General features: G+C 53.3%; 12 non-coding genes across 12 annotated transcripts; 9 read left to right on the forward strand and 3 right to left on the reverse strand.

Annotated features, from left to right (window-relative positions):
* The first annotated feature begins 339 nt into the window (after positions 1-339).
* Positions 340-421, forward strand: trnas-uga (transfer RNA serine (anticodon UGA)). Its single transcript has one exon. It is a non-coding gene; the product is annotated as a tRNA-Ser (tRNA).
* Positions 422-957: 536 nt separating this feature from the next.
* Positions 958-1,039, forward strand: trnas-aga (transfer RNA serine (anticodon AGA)). Its single transcript has one exon. It is a non-coding gene; the product is annotated as a tRNA-Ser (tRNA).
* A 576-nt stretch (positions 1,040-1,615) lies between these two features.
* LOC141327445 (U5 spliceosomal RNA) lies at positions 1,616-1,730 on the reverse strand. The gene has a single exon (XR_012354741.1). It is a non-coding gene; the product is annotated as a U5 spliceosomal RNA (small nuclear RNA).
* An 836-nt stretch (positions 1,731-2,566) lies between these two features.
* Positions 2,567-2,648, forward strand: trnas-uga (transfer RNA serine (anticodon UGA)). The gene has a single exon. It is a non-coding gene; the product is annotated as a tRNA-Ser (tRNA).
* Positions 2,649-2,842: 194 nt separating this feature from the next.
* trnak-uuu (transfer RNA lysine (anticodon UUU)) lies at positions 2,843-2,915 on the forward strand. The gene has a single exon. It is a non-coding gene; the product is annotated as a tRNA-Lys (tRNA).
* A 263-nt stretch (positions 2,916-3,178) lies between these two features.
* trnas-aga (transfer RNA serine (anticodon AGA)) lies at positions 3,179-3,260 on the forward strand. Its single transcript has one exon. It is a non-coding gene; the product is annotated as a tRNA-Ser (tRNA).
* Positions 3,261-3,847: 587 nt separating this feature from the next.
* On the reverse strand, positions 3,848-3,962 carry LOC141327425 (U5 spliceosomal RNA). The gene has a single exon (XR_012354722.1). It is a non-coding gene; the product is annotated as a U5 spliceosomal RNA (small nuclear RNA).
* An 835-nt stretch (positions 3,963-4,797) lies between these two features.
* trnas-uga (transfer RNA serine (anticodon UGA)) lies at positions 4,798-4,879 on the forward strand. The gene has a single exon. It is a non-coding gene; the product is annotated as a tRNA-Ser (tRNA).
* Positions 4,880-5,415: 536 nt separating this feature from the next.
* trnas-aga (transfer RNA serine (anticodon AGA)) lies at positions 5,416-5,497 on the forward strand. Its single transcript has one exon. It is a non-coding gene; the product is annotated as a tRNA-Ser (tRNA).
* Positions 5,498-6,073: 576 nt separating this feature from the next.
* LOC141327436 (U5 spliceosomal RNA) lies at positions 6,074-6,188 on the reverse strand. Its single transcript, XR_012354733.1, has one exon. It is a non-coding gene; the product is annotated as a U5 spliceosomal RNA (small nuclear RNA).
* Positions 6,189-7,025: 837 nt separating this feature from the next.
* On the forward strand, positions 7,026-7,107 carry trnas-uga (transfer RNA serine (anticodon UGA)). The gene has a single exon. It is a non-coding gene; the product is annotated as a tRNA-Ser (tRNA).
* Positions 7,108-7,301: 194 nt separating this feature from the next.
* On the forward strand, positions 7,302-7,374 carry trnak-uuu (transfer RNA lysine (anticodon UUU)). The gene has a single exon. It is a non-coding gene; the product is annotated as a tRNA-Lys (tRNA).
* The last annotated feature ends 126 nt before the right edge of the window (positions 7,375-7,500 follow it).

Here is a 7,500-nt window from a genome sequence, read left to right on the forward strand (position 1 = left end):
ATCCAAAAGCTTTTGGTGCAGACAGAGGTCACAGAAGGAGTTCTGCTTCGAGGTCAACCGCAGCCAAAAACTGCGCGTTGGCCGGGAATCGAACCCGGGTCAACTTCTTGGAAGGCAGCTATGCTCACCACAATACCACCAACGCAGGCGCTCGGTGCCAGATTTAAGCGGTCAGATAAGAATGCTCGAATCCGGGTCATGGCAGCCCTTTGTCGTTGAGCGACGGGGACGTCCAGCTTCTTTTTGCCAACTCACCCTTCAGTTGGATTTTGCGCCTGAAGCTCGGCGGCATCCTGTGCTGCCCGCCTCGAGACGAGAGCAGGCGGTCCACATGCAGGCGTAGTCGTGGCCGAGAGGTTAAGGCGATGGACTTGAAATCCATTGGGGTCTCCCCGCGCAGGTTCGAACCCTGCCGACTACGGTCGGGCATTCCCCCTTTTGCCTTTAGCTTTTTGCGACGGCGGGTGGGCCTTCCAAGGCCTTTGGCCTTCGCTCTCTCTGACGTAATTGCGTGCGGCCTTTGTCCCGTAGCTCCTGTGGCAAGTGAGCTTCTGCTGGGCGGCTTGTGGAGAAAGTGTTCTTATATAAAAAGTAAGGGGCGCACAAAACACAAGAGCCTGGATAGCTCAGTCCGTAGAGCATCAGACTTTTAATCTGAAGGTCCAGGGTTCAAGTCCCTGTCCCTGTTCGGGCGAAGGGCCATCTTCTTGTTGTCGCCCTCAGCTTGCAGTCGTGCCGGTCCAGCTCTGCCGTGTGGCGGCGTACGCTTAAAGATGTGATAGAGTTCACATAGAGTGTTTGCTATGCTGCCCCTTCATGAATGTTTCGTTGCTTGTGGTGGGCTGTTTTCCCCTTTAGGAGTTGTATGCTAGGCGATTTCAGTAAAGCGGTAGCCAGTTCATTGTTTTTTCAGCCAACTTTGAGGTTGACAACGGGACAGAGGACATCTGGGCCGCCGTAGTCGTGGCCGAGTGGTTAAGGCGATGGACTAGAAATCCATTGGGGTCTCCCCGCGCAGGTTCGAATCCTGCCGACTACGCTCTTCGCCGGTGCTGAGGAGAAGTGGCCGGGCCCTTTTCTTCCGTGTCCCTAGCACGGATTTGTGTGCCCTCTCTCCACAGTAATAAAAAGCGCAGCTAGTCCTTTTTTTTTCAATTCGGACGGCCGGCACCACCAGATGTGAGCCAGTGGGGCGCCGTGATCGTATAGTGGAGAGTACTCTGCGTTGTGGCCGCAGCGAATCCGGGTCACGGCAGGCTTTTTGTTCACTGAGCTCCTTTCTGCCACCTCCATTTTTCGCACGGGTGCGGTGCCAGTTAAACTATACCAACAACGCAGGCAGCAGAGGCTGGCTTTCAGGGTCAACAAAGAAGGCTCGAAGCGCACGAGTCACTGATAGGGCCAAAAGAGCTAAAAGCCATCTTTGTTTGAGCCTGTCCAGAGTTTTTCTCGCGTCATGGACGAGAGAGCGCTGTCTTTCCATGCTGGCTAAAGAAATTTGAAGCTGCGAAGCTGGAAGCGCAAAGGCTGCAAACACAGACCATGACGAGGCGCGCTTCGTTCCACTGCACGTTGGCGGGTGGCCAGATTGACTCTGCTCTTGACACTCTAGTGTAGCTCTGCTGTGAGCAGAGCCCCCAAAAATACAGGTCACTCGCAAAGGTTCCCCTCCACGGAAAACTTTGGTAAAAGGCGAAAGATTTATGCACTGATGACGAGAAACTCGAGATGTGTCTCTATGCCCTTGGACCTGTGCGCTCACTGTGGTAAACCACTACGCTCACCAAGGGTAATCTAGGGTGCCGACACCTGCCAACATGATTTTCGTCACCCCCTCACTCCAAATGGGAGAAGTAAAAGTTATGAAAGTCCCTTCCCTCACCCAGTATTCACAAACCCGATCAAGGTAATGTCATCTCTTTTTTCATGCCCCCGTATTAGAGGCCAAAAAAAATATTAAATGAAATAAAGCGGTCCAAATAATGACCCACTGTAATGTGTAGCATTCAAGATATTGAGAGACTTTAGCTCGTGGCGGGTCAATCTGGTATTTCATGGAGTAGGGGCTCGTTTTGGCAAGTTGGGTGCAGTCGCGTGTGCTGGGAGCGAAGAACAGCAAGCGCAACTCTTCGTTAGTATGGTGGACAGTATCTCCCCTGTCACGTGGAAGACCGGGGTTAGATTCCCCAACGAGGAGACCTAGTTCTTTGCTGCTGTTGAACGACTCATCCAAAAGCTTTTGGTGCAGACAGAGGTCACAGAAGGAGTTCTGCTTCGAGGTCAACCGCAGCCAAAAACTGTGCGTTGGCCGGGAATCGAACCCGGGTCAACTTCTTGGAAGGCAGCTATGCTCACCACAATACCACCAACGCAGGCGCTCGGTGCCAGATTTAAGCGGTCAGATAAGAATGCTCGAATCCGGGTCATGGCAGCCCTTTGTCGTTGAGCGACGGGGACGTCCAGCTTCTTTTTGCCAACTCACCCTTCAGTTGGATTTTGCGCCTGAAGCTCGGCGGCATCCTGTGCTGCCCGCCTCGAGACGAGAGCAGGCGGTCCACGTGCAGGTGTAGTCGTGGCCGAGAGGTAAAGGCGATGGACTTGAAATCCATTGGGGTCTCCCCGCGCAGGTTCGAACCCTGCCGACTACGGTCGGGCATTCCCCCTTTTGCCTTTAGCTTTTTGCGACGGCGGGTGGGCCTTCCAAGGCCTTTGGCCTTCGCTCTCTCTGACGTAATTGCGTGCGGCCTTTGTCCCGTAGCTCCTGTGGCAAGTGAGCTTCTGCTGGGCGGCTTGTGGAGAAAGTGTTCTTATATAAAAAGTAAGAGGCGCACAAAACACAAGAGCCTGGATAGCTCAGTCGGTAGAGCATCAGACTTTTAATCTGAGGGTCCAGGGTTCAAGTCCCTGTTCGGGCGAAGGGCCATCTTCTTGTTGTCGCCCTCAGCTTGCAGTCGTGCCGGTCCAGCTCTGCCGTGTGGCGGCGTACGCTTAAAGATGTGATAGAGTTCACATAGAGTGTTTGCTATGCTGCCCCTTCATGAATGTTTCGTTGCTTGTGGTGGGCTGTTTTCCCCTTTAGGAGTTTTATGCTAGGCGATTTCAGTAAAGCGGTAGCCAGTTCATTGTTTTTTCAGCCAACTTTGAGGTTGACAACGGGACAGAGGACATCTGGGCCGCCGTAGTCGTGGCCGAGTGGTTAAGGCGATGGACTAGAAATCCATTGGGGTCTCCCCGCGCAGGTTCGAATCCTGCCGACTACGCTCTTCGCCGGTGCTGAGGAGAAGTGGCCGGGCCCTTTTCTTCCGTGTCCCTAGCACGGATTTGTGTGCCCTCTCTCCACAGTACTAAAAAGCGCCGCTAGTCCTTTTTTTTTCAATTCGGACGGCCGGCACCACCAGATGTGAGCCAGTGGGGCGCCGTGATCGTATAGTGGAGAGTACTCTACGTTGTGGCCGCAGCAACCCCGGTTCGAATCCGGGTCACGGCAGGCTTTTTGTTCACTGAGCTCCTTTCTGCCACCTCCATTTTTCATACGGGTGCGGTGCCAGTTAAACTATACCAACAACGCAGGCAGCAGAGGCTGGCTTTCGGGGTCAACAAAGAAGGCTCGAAGCGCACGAGTCACTGATAGGGCCAAAAGAGCTAAAGGCCATCTTTGTTTGAGCCCGTCCAGAGTTTTTCTCGCGTCATGGATGAGAGAGCGCTGTCTTTCCATGCTGTCTAAAGAAATTTGAAGCTGCGATGCTGGAAGCGCAAAGGCTGCAAACACAGACCACGACGAGGCGCGCTTCGTTCCACTGCACGCTGGCGGGTGGCCAGATTGACTCTGCTCTTGACACTCTAGTGTAGCTCTGCTGTGAGCAGAGCCCCCAAAAATACAGGTCACTCGCAAAGGTTCCCCTCCACGGAAATCTTTAATAAAAGGCGAAAGATTTATGCGCTGATGACGAGAAACTCGAGATGTGTCTCTATGCCCTTGGACCTGTGCGCTCACTGTGGTAAACCACTACGCTCACCAAGGGTAATCTAGGGTGCCGACACCTGCCAACATGATTTTCGTCACCCCCTCACTCCAAATGGGAGAAGTAAAAGTTATGAAAGTCCCTTCCCTCACCCAGTATTCACAAACCCGATCAAGGTAATGTCATCTCTTTTTTCATGCCCCCGTATTAGAGGCCAAAAAAATATTAAATGAAATAAAGCGGTCCAAATAATGACCCACTGTAATGTGTAGCATTCAAGATATTGAGAGACTTTAGCTCGTGGCGGGTCAATCTGGTATTTCATGGAGTAGGGGCTCGTTTTGGCAAGTTGGGTGCAGTCGCGTGTGCTGGGAGCGAAGAACAGCAAGCGCAACTCTTCGTTAGTATGGTGGACAGTATCTCCCCTGTCACGTGGAAGACCGGGGTTAGATTCCCCAACGAGGAGACCTAGTTCTTTGCTGCTGTTGAACGACTCATCCAAAAGCTTTTGGTGCAGACAGAGGTCACAGAAGGAGTTCTGCTTCAAGGTCAACCGCAGCCAAAAACTGCGCGTTGGCCGGGAATCGAACCCGGGTCAACTTCTTGGAAGGCAGCTATGCTCACCACAATACCACCAACGCAGGCGTTCGGTGCCAGATTTAAGCGGTCAGATAAGAATGCTCGAATCCGGGTCATGGCAGCCCTTTGTCGTTGAGCGACGGGGACGTCCAGCTTCTTTTTGCCAACTCACCCTTCAGTTGGATTTTGCGCCTGAAGCTCGGCGGCATCCTGTGCTGCCCGCCTCGAGACGAGAGCAGGCGGTCCACGTGCAGGTGTAGTCGTGGCCGAGAGGTAAAGGCGATGGACTTGAAATCCATTGGGGTCTCCCCGCGCAGGTTCGAACCCTGCCGACTACGGTCGGGCATTCCCCCTTTTGCCTTTAGCTTTTTGCGACGGCGGGTGGGCCTTCCAAGGCCTTTGGCCTTCGCTCTCTCTGACGTAATTGCGTGCGGCCTTTGTCCCGTAGCTCCTGTGGCAAGTGAGCTTCTGCTGGGCGGCTTGTGGAGAAAGTGTTCTTATATAAAAAGTAAGGGGCGCACAAAACACAAGAGCCTGGATAGCTCAGTCGGTAGAGCATCAGGCTTTTAATCTGAGGGTCCAGGGTTCAAGTCCCTGTCCCTGTTCGGGCGAAGGGCCATCTTCTTGTTGTCGCCCTCAGCTTGCAGTCGTGCCGGTCCAGCTCTGCCGTGTGGCGGCGTACGCTTAAAGATGTGATAGAGTTCTCATAGAGTGTTTGCTATGCTGCCCCTTCATGAATGTTTCGTTGCTTGTGGTGGGCTGTTTTCCCCTTTAGGAGTTTTATGCTAGGCGATTTCAGTAAAGCGGTAGCCAGTTCATTGTTTTTTCAGCCAACTTTGAGGTTGACAACGGGACAGAGGACGTCGGGGCCGCCGTAGTCGTGGCCGAGTGGTTAAGGCGATGGACTAGAAATCCATTGGGGTCTCCCCGCGCAGGTTCGAATCCTGCCGACTACGCTCTTCGCCGGTGCTGAGGAGAAGTGGCCGGGCCCTTTTCTTCCGTGTCCCTAGCACGGATTTGTGTGCCCTCTCTCCACAGTAATAAAATGCGCAGCTAGTCCTTTTTTTTTCAATTCGGACGGCCGGCACCACCAGATGTGAGCCAGTGGGGCGCCGTGATCGTATAGTGGAGAGTACTCTGCGTTGTGGCCGCAGCGAATCCGGGTCACGGCAGGCTTTTTGTTCACTGAGCTCCTTTCTGCCACCTCCATTTTTCGCACGGGTGCGGTGCCAGTTAAACTATACCAACAACGCAGGCAGCAGAGGCTGGCTTTCAGGGTCAACAAAGAAGGCTCGAAGCGCACGAGTCACTGATAGGGCCAAAAGAGCTAAAAGCCATCTTTGTTTGAGCCCGTCCAGAGTTTTTCTCGCGTCATGGACGAGAGAGCGCTGTCTTTCCATGCTGGCTAAAGAAATTTGAAGCTGCGAAGCTGGAAGCGCAAAGGCTGCAAACACAGACCATGACGAGGCGCGCTTCGTTCCACTGCACGTTGGCGGGTGGCCAGATTGACTCTGCTCTTGACACTCTAGTGTAGCTCTGCTGTGAGCAGAGCCCCCAAAAGTACAGGTCACTCGCAAAGGTTCCCCTCCACGGAAATCTTTGGTAAAAGGCGAAAGATTTATGCACTGATGACGAGAAACTCGAGATGTGTCTCTATGCCCTTGGACCTGTGCGCTCACTGTGGTAAACCACTACGCTCACCAAGGGTAATCTAGGGTGCCGACACCTGCCAACATGATTTTCGTCACCCCCTCACTCCAAATGGGAGAAGTAAAAGTTATGAAAGTCCCTTCCCTCACCCAGTATTCACAAACCCGATCAAGGTAATGTCATCTCTTTTTTCATGCCCCCGTATTAGAGGCCAAAAAAAATATTAAATGAAATAAAGCGGTCCAAATAATGACCCACTGTAATGTGTAGCATTCAAGATATTGAGAGACTTTAGCTCGTGGCGGGTCAATCTGGTATTTCATGGAGTAGGGGCTCGTTTTGGCAAGTTGGGTGCAGTCGCGTGTGCTGGGAGCGAAGAACAGCAAGCGCAACTCTTCGTTAGTATGGTGGACAGTATCTCCCCCTGTCACGTGGAAGACCGGGGTTAGATTCCCCAACGAGGAGACCTAGTTCTTTGCTGCTGTTGAACGACTCATCCAAAAGCTTTTGGTGCAGACAGAGGTCACAGAAGGAGTTCTGCTTCGAGGTCAACCGCAGCCAAAAACTGTGCGTTGGCCGGGAATCGAACCCGGGTCAACTTCTTGGAAGGCAGCTATGCTCACCACAATACCACCAACGCAGGCGCTCGGTGCCAGATTTAAGCGGTCAGATAAGAATGCTCGAATCCGGGTCATGGCAGCCCTTTGTCGTTGAGCGACGGGGACGTCCAGCTTCTTTTTGCCAACTCACCCTTCAGTTGGATTTTGCGCCTGAAGCTCGGCGGCATCCTGTGCTGCCCGCCTCGAGACGAGAGCAGGCGGTCCACATGCAGGCGTAGTCGTGGCCGAGAGGTTAAGGCGATGGACTTGAAATCCATTGGGGTCTCCCCGCGCAGGTTCGAACCCTGCCGACTACGGTCGGGCATTCCCCCTTTTGCCTTTAGCTTTTTGCGACGGCGGGTGGGCCTTCCAAGGCCTTTGGCCTTCGCTCTCTCTGACGTAATTGCGTGCGGCCTTTGTCCCGTAGCTCCTGTGGCAAGTGAGCTTCTGCTGGGCGGCTTGTGGAGAAAGTGTTCTTATATAAAAAGTAAGAGGCGCACAAAACACAAGAGCCTGGATAGCTCAGTCGGTAGAGCATCAGACTTTTAATCTGAGGGTCCAGGGTTCAAGTCCCTGTTCGGGCGAAGGGCCATCTTCTTGTTGTCGCCCTCAGCTTGCAGTCGTGCCGGTCCAGCTCTGCCGTGTGGCGGCGTACGCTTAAAGATGTGATAGAGTTCACATAGAGTGTTTGCTATGCTGCCCCTTCATGA

This window comes from Garra rufa, chromosome 2 (genome assembly GCF_049309525.1).
Source record: "Garra rufa chromosome 2, GarRuf1.0, whole genome shotgun sequence".
NCBI classification, from domain to species: Eukaryota; Metazoa; Chordata; class Actinopteri; order Cypriniformes; family Cyprinidae; genus Garra; species Garra rufa.